General features: G+C 35.6%; 1 pseudogene; it reads left to right on the top strand.

The window, feature by feature from the left end:
- Positions 1-292: 292 nt before the first annotated feature.
- Positions 293-2541, top strand: LOC145105316 (SWR1-complex protein 4-like; annotated as a pseudogene).
- The last annotated feature ends 9401 nt before the right edge of the window (positions 2542-11942 follow it).

Genomic DNA, 11942 nt, shown 5'->3' with positions numbered 1-11942 from the left:
TTTGAGTTTTGAGCAATCTAAAATTGTGTATGCCAGACATGGACCAAAGAAGAGACGGATGAACTGTTTGATTTGTGTGAACGTTTTGATCTGCGATTCTCTGTGATTGCTGATAGATTTTCATCATCTCGAACAATGGAGGAACTGAAGAATCGCTACTATAGTGGTAAGTTATCATTTTCAGTTTCATTTTCATTATTACAACTTAATATTTGTTTGTTTTCTGCAGTTTCTCATACAATATTGATTGGTCTGTATTACAAGGACTGACGTCAAAACCCTAACTTCGATAATGGATGCCAAGGACATTCTAGGAATACCGAAAATTTCACTGCCCATACCATAGGAAAAGAAATCGAGACCCCAGAAGGATTCTCAGAGAAAACCCGATGGCATTTCGCGCGAGGTTTGTACATTACATGCATACATACCTTTGAGATTGTTTGTGTGGTTTCTTGATTTTTTGAAGCATTTATGGTTGTAGGTTTATGCGCTTACAGGTGGTGTGGCGCCTCTTATGCCTTCCATTGATCCCAATCAGTTAAAAAAGCATCATCAACCTGAAAATGAGAAGGTTGGCTTGTGACCTTTTCTAATTTCTCTCCCAAGTTGCTCAAGTATAATGTTTGTAAGTTTATTGGACTGGGGATTCTTGCTTGCAAAGTTGCTATTCTAGTTGGGTATTAGTTAATTATTTACTAATGTATCACCCCATCTGCAATTCAATTCGTGTTTACTTGGACATTGTCAATAATTACAGCCCAGTATTTCAAATTTGCCAAAAAAAATGAGTCCCCTCTACTGCAGAAGTGAACTATGTGCTCAAGTCTGCTGACCATTTCATCAACACATGCTTTGAAGAATTACATCATGCATGGGTTGATTCTTTGATAGGTCTCTTAGATTATTGAACTACTTAGTAATTGTAGTGGGAGGCATGGGATCACCTTTATTCAGCCTCAGTCTTTTGTGTAGGATATTATAAGTGATATCACAAGTCACACGTGTCGTACATATTGACTTTTAATCACATTCACTCTTTTGTTCATCAGTTGATCACTTCCTACCTGATATCCTCATTGATGCATGTTGTTCTTATCTCGGACACTTACTGGTGACTCTTTGTTCTTCAGATAACTTGGGAATGGCTTGCTTTCACAAATTCTGCTCGAAAAGATAACTTGCAGCTGTACCATTGGGTATATTATTCTGTACATTTTTCTTTTTGTGATTTGGAGGTATTCATAAAATGTATTTTGCTTCTGAACTTTTATAGGTTAGAGTTGTAAATGGAACTCCACCGCCAGGAGATTATTCCTTTGCAAAATACAACAATGTAGATGTTATTTCTTCCTTTTCATGACAGTTACTTTTGCATGAAGTTGTTGGTCATTGACTTGAGCATTCTGCATTGTAATAGCTTATTATTTTGTAGTCATCGGATGCTTTCTTTTTCTTGTCTTCATTATTACCAACAGTTGTCTATGGTTCTCTCCCAGACAATATCTCTCAAGAGATAGAGCGTAAGCGTGCATTGTCCATGGTTCTCTCCCAAACAAAGCACCAAGAGCGTAAAGATGCTGAGGTATGCATTTTTCCCTTAAAATAATCAAAGCCTTTTTTTTCTTATAGTATTAGTATGGAACATAAGCTTTTTGTTTCAGGTTCTTTCTGAAGCTAAGAAAATAACCGAGTCACGTATGGCTGCAAAGGTAAGTTTTGTAATCTTGTGAAGTGTTTAATAGCAATTTTAGTAATTTTATGAACTTGTGGATCGATGTGAAGGATTAAGCTTCCTATGCCCCTTATTTTCTGAAAAGATAATACTTGGTTATGTGTTTTTCAGGCTGCTCAAGATGCAGAGTTGGCTGTCACATCAAATATTAGTCCAGAAGGCGTGGAGAAAACTGGTGCTCCTGCTGATACCGCATTAACTTCTAGTATGCAGGTGGAGGTGGAGGTGTTGCACCTTTGATGTCAATGGCAGACAATGCTGCTGTTGCTTCAGCTTCCCTTCGCATGGTATGGCAAGTCTTTATGTGCCATTGCTTCTATATATATATATATATATATATATATATACACATATATATATATATATATATATATATATATATATATATATATATATATATATATAATATAATATTGACATGAATGGTAAATACCTGTATGTTTCTTAATTCAACACCTGCCCCACATATCAATCAAGAGCTGTTTGCTTCTTTTTTTTTTTCATGTTTGTACTCTGAAGGAAATCATATCATTATTTCTTGTGTGCAGCTTCGGGTGAACTTGAGAACCTATGCACTGGATCAAATGGTGGAAGCTGCAAGCTCTTCAGCAGGATTGCGAACTATTAAGCGTGTTGAACAGTTATTACAAGAGCTCAAGGTTTCTTACTATCCATTCCTCTATACATTCTTCAATGCCAGATTGTTATTACTATCTTTCGTTGTTTATTACCTTACTCATACAGTAAGTAATATACGATTTCCATTTTAACAAGTGAATTTGAAACCCAAAGTCCCTAACAGGTGATAACTGGTATAGTTGACTCATACATATATCCTTTTGTTTTTCTTCCACTGGTTAACATTGCTAAATATATATACATGCAAGAATTGTGATGTGCTTACAATGACAAAAAAATCAATAACCAAATATATGCTACAAACATTAGAGTTAAAAAAATGGTACACTTGTACATGAGATTCATTAAGAACTACAATGCAATCAACTTTGTTGATATAAGTTTAGACAATTATTCACCAGAGGATAACCAAGGCCTAGACTATGAAACTGTATTTTAGTAATATCTTGTTCCATTCTTTTTGTATGATACACATCCACTTCATTCAAGCACTTTAGACAAGGGTAATATGCGAAAATCAACAAATAAAGAGAATCTTATTAGTGGAGGGGCAAATTAGGTATTTTGCTTAATACATTTTTTATGAGAGAATCTTATTTGTATGATACACATCCACTTCATCCACTTCATTCAAGTACTTTAGACAAGGGTAATATTCATATATATACTCAGATGATGCAGGAAAAACTGGTGGTCAGTAGTCCATGTAAGTTTCTTGATTTGTAACATCTTGTATTTAAGAAATAGCAATGTACTTTCCATAAAAAAAATTATAAATTATATTCTTTGAAAAATTTGCTAGATTGGTAGGTTTAAAAGTAGAATGTCCTAATAAGAATTAATTTTAAAAGTAGAATGAAAATGACAAGTGATTTTGTGTTGTGTTTACAGGGTTGATGAAAGCGAATAGCTCTGGAGTTAGAAGAGGAAAAGAAAGCTCAAGCTGAAAGAGATAAGATGCTGCAAATGCAAGTGTTGCGTTCTTCATTTCCATTGTTAGTATGAAACACAGAGTAGATTAGATGAATGCAAATTTATATATTGTAAGAAATAGAATTGTATGACATTAAATTTTATGCAATGGATTGTATTTTTTGTATATGGTATTTTATTTCTATTATGAGACATTAAATGAAAATTTAATTTAAAAATTAATAAATATATAAATATATATTTTTTTAACATTTAAATTTACGATACGCAAAACGGTGTGTCATCTTCATTTATGACATGACCTTTCTTGACAGGGGTTTTAATGATACACATTGCGTGTCATAAATGCGCGTCGTCTATAGACGACGCGTAAAAGCGTGTCGTCTCTCGTTATGACAGGGTCTTCCTTGACGCACATTTGCGCGTCGTCTGAGCGTTTTACGACACGCATTGCACGTCGTAAAAGGTTGTTTTTCTAGTAGTGTTAGGGACCTTTTCCTTATTTAAAAATGAAAAATTTTAGTTGTGAAAATGAGACGTTACACATAAACATCAACAACCTCACACACTTCAACAATGATTGTCCCACGTAAGATGTCGTGAGAAAAACTAAAGAAATCATTCATAAGTACTGAATGAGTACAAAAACAAAAATGACATATTTTGAAACAAAAAGAATATTAAGGGCTGAATTTGTACAAAAATATTAAGGACTAAATGTGTACAATATGAGAAATATATTACCCTATTAAGTCATTTTTTCCGGCAAACCTGGAGTAACCAGTCATAAGGACTGAATGTGTATAGTTTAACAAGTTGAAGGGGTAAATGTGGACGAAAAAAAAATCAGTGACCAAATGTGTACAAATTGAAAAATATATTACCCTTTTAAGTCATTATCCTTTGAATTTTATAGATAAAATCATGCCAACAATTTGTTTTTTTTTTGTTTTTTTTTAACTTGTTCCACATCCATTAATTATAAGCAAAGTGGCATTAAACTATCAAAGAATAGATCTGCGTGAAAGACTATTTGAGAACTACGAAAACACACAAGTTACTTAATGTGTACATTCCAAAATCCTCATTTTGTCGTCTCTTTAAAGCTCCTGTTTATGGCTTCCTAAAGAACAAAGCATAATGTCAGACGTTTTGAGTAAACTACACTATATGGTAATGGTACCATGGTGCTGAGCTTCTTCATTATGAATTGATAGCCAAACGACTTTAAGAGAGAGCCTAAATGACTTCCAATACCGTTAGAACAAAATGGTATGATGGTTTTTACAAACAAATGCAACGGAAGAAAAATGAAAACTATTACATTATATTGCATCAAGGATCACAAGTTCATGACTAGAACCAACAAAAACTGAAACCCTATAGAGAGGGTCGAATGGTATACCTTTCTTTGTGTTAAATGATTCCTTTCTTTTCCTTGAATGATCTAGAGCACAAACCAAAACTCTTTTAATGTAATCACGCACCATGACAATGATCAAGCAAAATACAACTCTTCTTTTTCTTGATGCCAAAATCAAGCCCACAAATATTATAGTCCATCAAAAAGAAGTATAAGTTTCCAGAGCCTACCTAGTCGATCTTGACAATCCAAGGATATAGAATTTGGATATGGATGTGTAACGACTCAAAAATACCGAGTAAAAATGTCATTTTAAATAAGTCAAAATCATTCATTCATTATCCCAAAAGATGGTCATAATAAAAGTATTCTCAAATCATCAGAGAAAAACCATAAATAGACAATGCGGAATAAGTCTCCAGGAGATGGAGTGTGATCAAGCCGGGCCCTTCCTTTTGAAACCAGTAGTACCTGAAAACATTTTAAACATAAACTATAAGCACAAAGCTTAGTGAGTTCCTCACAATACCACATACCAAACATACATAACAACTTGAAACTAAATCGGGTCTATTTCACTCCCTTCGGTATCTTTCAACCAGTATTGGGTCTATTTCACCCCCTTTGGTATCTTTCAATATTTCACCCCTTCGCTATCTTTCAACCAGTGCTTGGTCTATTTCACTCCATTCGATATCTTTCAACCGGTATTAGGTCTATTTCACCCCTATTGCTAAGCATAGATGTAACGACCCAAATTTTTCAAATAAAATTTTCATTTTCAATTAACCAAACATTCCCATAAAATGTGAAGTAATATTAACCACTGTTTTCAAAATTCATAACATTTAACATTTTATTCAAAACATCAGATTGTCCCATCAAAACAAATGTCGGAGAGTGCACGTCGCGTCATCAAGCCTTGCCTTTGTCCTTAGGCTCAGATGTACCTGAAACAAATCAACAAACTGTAAGCTAATGCTTAGTGAGTTCCCCAGGGCATACCCCACACACAATCCACATAAACACATATCATATCAACTATAAAAGCTACATATACCATATCAGCCATGTATACAAACATATAAGGATGCCATGGGCTCCCCCCACATAGTCTTATACCAAAGTTCCATGGGCTCCCCCATGGTCTTTAACCAACAAGCCATGGGCTCCCCCACATGGTCTTTCATTCGACTACCATGGGCTCCCCCATGGTCTTAACTACTAAGCCATGGGCTCCCCCACGTAGTCTTATCCAAGTGCCATGGGCTCCCCCCATGGTCTTCCCTGCAAGTATCATATAATCACTAGCATACCACTTAGCATATAACTAACTACCATACCACATATCTCTACTACATCTAGTGTACCACATATCACAAAATTGTTGGATTAGGTGTCTAAGCCCATAACTATTATTGGTATGTACTTGACCCGAGAGTAGCATGGTTCATTTGGGTTGCATATCATCAGGACAATTTGATAGGATGTACTTTTGAGAATAGGTTATTTATGATTTGTTAATATATTTTAAGTTCTAATATATTAATATGAAATCATATTATTTAATTAGTATTGATCAAGAATTAGTTTGGAATTAATTTTGTGATCAAAAGAGACTAATTAAATAAATGGGGATTGATTTGGTAAATCATTCATTCTTATAAAGTGGGCTTGTGATCCATAGTTCTTTATGTTGGACTAAACCCATGTGGTGAACCATGGATACTCCATGAAGGTTAAAACCCATTGAGCCTAAGGAATGTGGAAAGTCATGCACATTAGGGTTTGCATGGTGTAACCCTAATTAAGCCACACTATATAAGAATCCCCTTAGCCTCCAAAATTGAGCATTAGTTCTTGAAAGATCATTGAGCCGATTTTGGTGTGAGGATATTCTCTCAAAAGTCAACTTTTATCCAAAGGTGTGTTGTGATTCCATTTGAGGCATTCACACTATTGGTGCTAAGTTCTTAAAGGTCCAAAGGTTTCCAACTACAACAAAAGGTATGTCATCTAACTAAAATTTTGTAGTAAAGATACTCCATTGTATGCTAGTTAGGATGATGCTTTGGAAAATTGAAAGCTTGCATGTATATTAGAGAAACATAGATCCAAAGCATCTAGGGTTGCATGTACACCATAGGAGTGTTAGAATGCTCAAAACCCTTCAGTGGTATCAAAGCCTAGGGTTGTTTTCCATTATACTTGATGCTACTTGCTTTCAAAAGCTAAAAAAATCGATTTTCTACTGTCTGGACAGTGGACTCGCCAGTCCACTGGGAACTCGACGAGTCCACCCTATAAACTGACCAACTCGCCGAGTCAGTTCATACACTCGACGAGTTGGTGCTCTTGGATGCAGAATTTCGAGTTTTAAAGCTGGAATTGGACTAGGATCATTACCCTAAACTGTTTTTGAACTTATAAACTTGTTTTTGATGTGGTAATGATCATGCTTATCCAATTTAAAAGATAATTGTCAAAGTTTCATGTTTTGTATTAGTTTATATGGTTAGGATAATTACATGAAATTTGTTTGATATGAATTGTCTTGTTCTTATGAGTTTAATTTAGATCATAGACAATTTTTTTTTGATTTTCTTGTTAGAATTTTTGATCTAAATGGTTTTGATGAATTCCATAACTTGTCCTCAAGTTATAGAAAATGAAAAGTTTTCTTTTAAAGAGATCATTAAAATAATAGGTTATGAACTTAAAGAGTCTTTTTCCCATAAATCATTTTATGAACTCCATAACTTGTCCTCAAGTTATGGATTTTCAAGAGTCTTTTCATTAAAACCTATATTAAACTCATAAGCTATGGATTTGAAAAGTTTTGATAAGTTTCAAAACTTGCCCTCCAGTTTTGGAATTTGTAAAGTTTCACCTTTTGAATACTTTAGTTCCAAACCCTAGAGTATTAAAAGTTAAAATTTTACACTTATACTATTATAATATTATAGGTTTAATATTTATATATATGTATAAGAATAAGTCAGTCTTACCGTTAGTAGGCCTCATTCATGAAGCCGGTCCATAAGGGGGTATAAGGTTACTGCCTACAAAATGGCAGTTTAATGGGTGTCCACTCTCACCCACCGCTTCCTTGACTGGTGGAGGGTCGCTAGCCGAACGGGTATAATAGGAAATTAATTTTCATTATAAGTATGATGATAATTATAAAGTAACTAAACTTTTATTAAATTCCCAATCTTAGTTACTTAGGAAAAATGTGAATTTGGTGCTAACCCATGAAATTGCATTTTGCACTTTGTTAAGTCGTTAGTGGAGCGTGTGTGGTTAACCGGCACACTAACCTGGGACTGACAGTGCGTGACAAAGGGGAGCTTGATGTTAATCATAGATCAATGGAGCGTATGTGGTTAACCGTCACATTGATTAGGTGGTTTGTAACATTGGGTGTACCAAGCTAATTTGCATGGTTATTCACACCTTGTTTGTGATCCTCGGCATGCCATTCACAAACTTAAAGGGCACAATCGAGATTTAAACATGCCATTGAAAATTTCAATGAATCTCAAAGGATCTAGGAGTTTCAATTCACTTAAAACCTAACATTCTTTTTCGTTTTTCGTGGTGGAAATTGGTAAATCGTCATTTACCTACCTTCAAATATATTGCAAAAGGATTACAGCATCGCTCTTCCGAATTGTAAAATATTGTGTTGGGTCCTAGCCTTAATATTTCATTTGGGTGTTATATTAAGGACTTAAATCAACTAAACTTGAATTTCGCCCATTGTAGATGTCTAGTTCAGACAACTATTGTCTTCCCAAATCTTTTGGAATAAGCTTTCCTCTTGAAGATGATGTTCCACGGTTGGATCGTGGAAGTGGAAATCATACTTTATTTCCTCCACCTCCTCCAATTATTCTCCATAACCCACAAGTTCGAAGACTTGAAAAGTTCAAGGTCACTCAAGCCCTACTTGCAATGAAACATCAAGATGGAAGGCCCGTGTGTACTCACGTCTTGGAGATGAAGTCACATATTGACAGGCTGAGAGGATTGGGTGTCATTGTCTCGAGGAAGTTGGATGTTGACTGGATTCTTCAATCACTTCCCGAGTCATATAGTGAATTCATTAAGGACTACTATGTGACAGACCACGGCATGACCCTTATTGATCTTACCTATTTGCTTGTTGCTGCTGAATCAGCAATGATTTGGCGCACTGGAAAAGCAAATTTGATTGGAAGATCTACTTCTCAAACTTCCATGGACATTGACAATGGTAACATTGGAAGTCCAGAAAAGATTTCTCTTCCCAATGGAAAGGGATCGACCATAGTCAACCCGGTTGACTAAATGGTAAAGAGAAAGGCTAAGTTTGTGATTGTCTCATGTGCAAATGCAAAAGAAGCCATTTGTTTCTACTGCCATTTGAAGGGACATTTGAAGCGAAGCTGTCCTGACTACCTGAAAGATCTGAAAGAAGGTAGAATCAAAAAGTTTGACTCTGCTTCAGGTAAGTCCACTATCTAACGCTATTAAGTTCCTAATTGTTGATTCTTAATACATAATGTGAAAAGGTTGCATTTTGATGTTTTGTAGGATCAAGCAAAGGAAAGGAAGCTTAAAAGTAAGAGTATGTTGAATCTGATCGTGAAGATGGATTTCAATCGCATGGTTCGAAGATCGTTTTTTTAGCTACTTCTTAGGAGTTATGATAGATTGCTAGGAAATATGTAATAACATTGTTTTCATTTGTAATTGCATTATAAGGAAAAGTTTTTCTGCATTTCATAAATAAATAAAATATTGTTTTTATTTTGTTATATCTCCTTGCAATGGCATTTGTGAAAATTGATGTTTCTATTTTAGCAATATGAATTTGATTCCTTCGTTTGTGGTAGTGTCGAGAATTTGCCAAATAAGGAAAGATTCTCATCACCCAAGTTTCAGTTGGATAGAAACTTGGAATCATCCAACTGGTATTGTATGAAGAATGAGTATTTTCGTCTTTGTGAAATTAAGACTAATTTCTTGTTCATATGTATATGTGAGTCAAGTGAAGGACTAGGGGATCGGGTACACTGGGTGTGCGCTGGTCAGGTCCACCACAGAGATCGATAAGACTATTCTTCATGATTTACTGAAAGTAAGTAAATACGGTTGTACTTACAAGTTTAAGTATAATTCTGAAACATTGGAAAATTTTCAATGTATGGCAGAACGTATGAGAAGTGTTGGGTCAAAAATATTGGTTTATACTTTACTTTCTAGGAAAATGTATTTTTATGTCTAGGACCGTAAACAGCTTGGTGTTTACGGCTGTATATGTGTTTACGGTTGTGTTTACGGCCGTGAATAGGTTTACGTCTGTGAACCTGTTCACGGCCCATGTCTCATATATATAGGGTGAGGAGTGCATGTGTGAGGAATATATGGTAGAGAGAGAAAGTTAGAGAGAAGAGAGGAGCTTAAGTGTGTGTAAGTTGTATGTGAATCTTGTATTTGGATCTTCATTCTAATCAAATCATACAAGATTCATCATCTTCTTCTTCTCCTTCTTCTTCATTAGATCTGGCATCATCCGTTTGATTGGGATTCAGCACCATCAAACGGATCTGATTGATACACAAACAGATTTGGGACTTACAATTGGTATCAGAGCTTGGATTGTAGCAATCATTTTGGCCAGATCTGGAGCGTATTTGATCTTATTTTTGAAGGATTTTTGCGTTTTTGGATAGATCTTTGAAAATTAGGGGGGGGGGGTTGTTCTTTGTGTTTTTTATAAAAACGAGTTTTTGATCGAGTTTTGGAACAAAAATGGTGAAAAACGTCGTTTTTTTCGCGATCTGTTGAAGGGTATACAACCCTTAAAGAGTTCTCAGCCTTTGAAGGGTTCACGGCCATTGAAGGGTTTACGGTCGTAAACCTGTTTACGGCCCCGAGTCCGAAGTTCGTTTACGGCCTGCTCGTTTGCGGTCCTCGGTTTACGGCCAGCCTCGCACGTGTTCGGTCGGGGTTCACGGTCCGAAGTTCACGACCGTTCTCGCATGTTCACGGTCAGCTTAGTTTGCGGTCCTCGCCTCAGATTCGCGGTCAGCCTCGCATAGAGTCCGAAGTTAGCGGCCGCGTACACTTAAAAAAAGGGGAATCGATTTTGGGGGTTGCCAGGGATCGAACCCGGGTCCCCTGATTCATAAACCCAGCGCCTCTTCCAACTCATCTAGGCTGCGAGATGATATCTTCCTTCCAGATTTAATTCATAAGGCTTCGCTGCTTCAACTTTAATTTCGCAAATTTGACACTTTTTGCCCAAAAATCAAATTTTCAAATTTTCAAATTTTCAAATTTCATTTTCAACCAAAAATTTTAGTTTTTAATTTTTGACTTTTGACCTCAAATTTTGACTTTGACTTTTCAAGTTTGACCTTCGACTTTAAACTTTGACTTTCTCGTTTAACTTTCAAAATTTCAAATTTAGCTTTTAAGTTTGACTTTTTAAGTTTGGCTTTTTTTTAATTTGACTTTTAAGGTTGACTTTTGAGTTTTTAAGTCAAAGGGCATTTTTGATAAAAATGAGTTCCTCAAACATTCCGGTCAATGAAGTTTCTTGTTCTCAAACTTGCATTAAAACAATTAAATTTTTACGTGAACAAATTGAGTTGATAAAGAGAGAGAACGAGGACCTAAAATATGAGAAGTGTGAACTTAAGAAAGACCAGAGACCATTAAAAGAGAAACTAGAGGCCAAGACTAAGGACTTTAGGAAATTGGAGGAGGAGTACAGCAACAAGTGTGAAAATTACAATTACATTAAGAAACAACTCGCTGCTGTAACTGAAGAACTTGACACTTTGAAAATTAAGTGTGGAAAAATAGATGTTAGTTTCAAAAATTATACTGCGTCAAGTAAGACAGTCGAGTCCTTAGTTGAAAAACAATTGAGATTTAAAGATAATCAAAACAAGGGTCTAGGGTATCATGATGTTCCACCTCCTTTCAATGATCACTACACTTTCACCCCTCTAACTAAGGAAGAAATAGCAAATAAAGCACACCTTAAGTATGGCCAACCCCCTGCTTCAGCTTCAGTTAAGACTGAACAATCAGGGCCAACTGAGGGTGCTGAGATGAAAAATACTGATGTTTCTACTTCTTGTGCAGGTAAAGTAGTGGAAGAAGAGAACAGGGAGAACACTTTTGAACAAACCAATGTCTCCTTGAACTCTGAATCTGTTGCTTCTAACTCAGTTACTTCTGATAAACCTGCTGTTGAGAAATACATGCCACCAA

This window comes from Lactuca virosa, chromosome 4, assembly GCF_052849685.1.
Source record: "Lactuca virosa cultivar CGN04683 chromosome 4, Lactuca_virosa_CGN04683_v6, whole genome shotgun sequence".
NCBI classification, from domain to species: domain Eukaryota; kingdom Viridiplantae; phylum Streptophyta; class Magnoliopsida; order Asterales; family Asteraceae; genus Lactuca; species Lactuca virosa.
The sequence above is the reverse complement of the archived record's forward strand: the minus strand, read 5'-3'. Positions and strand labels throughout refer to the sequence as shown.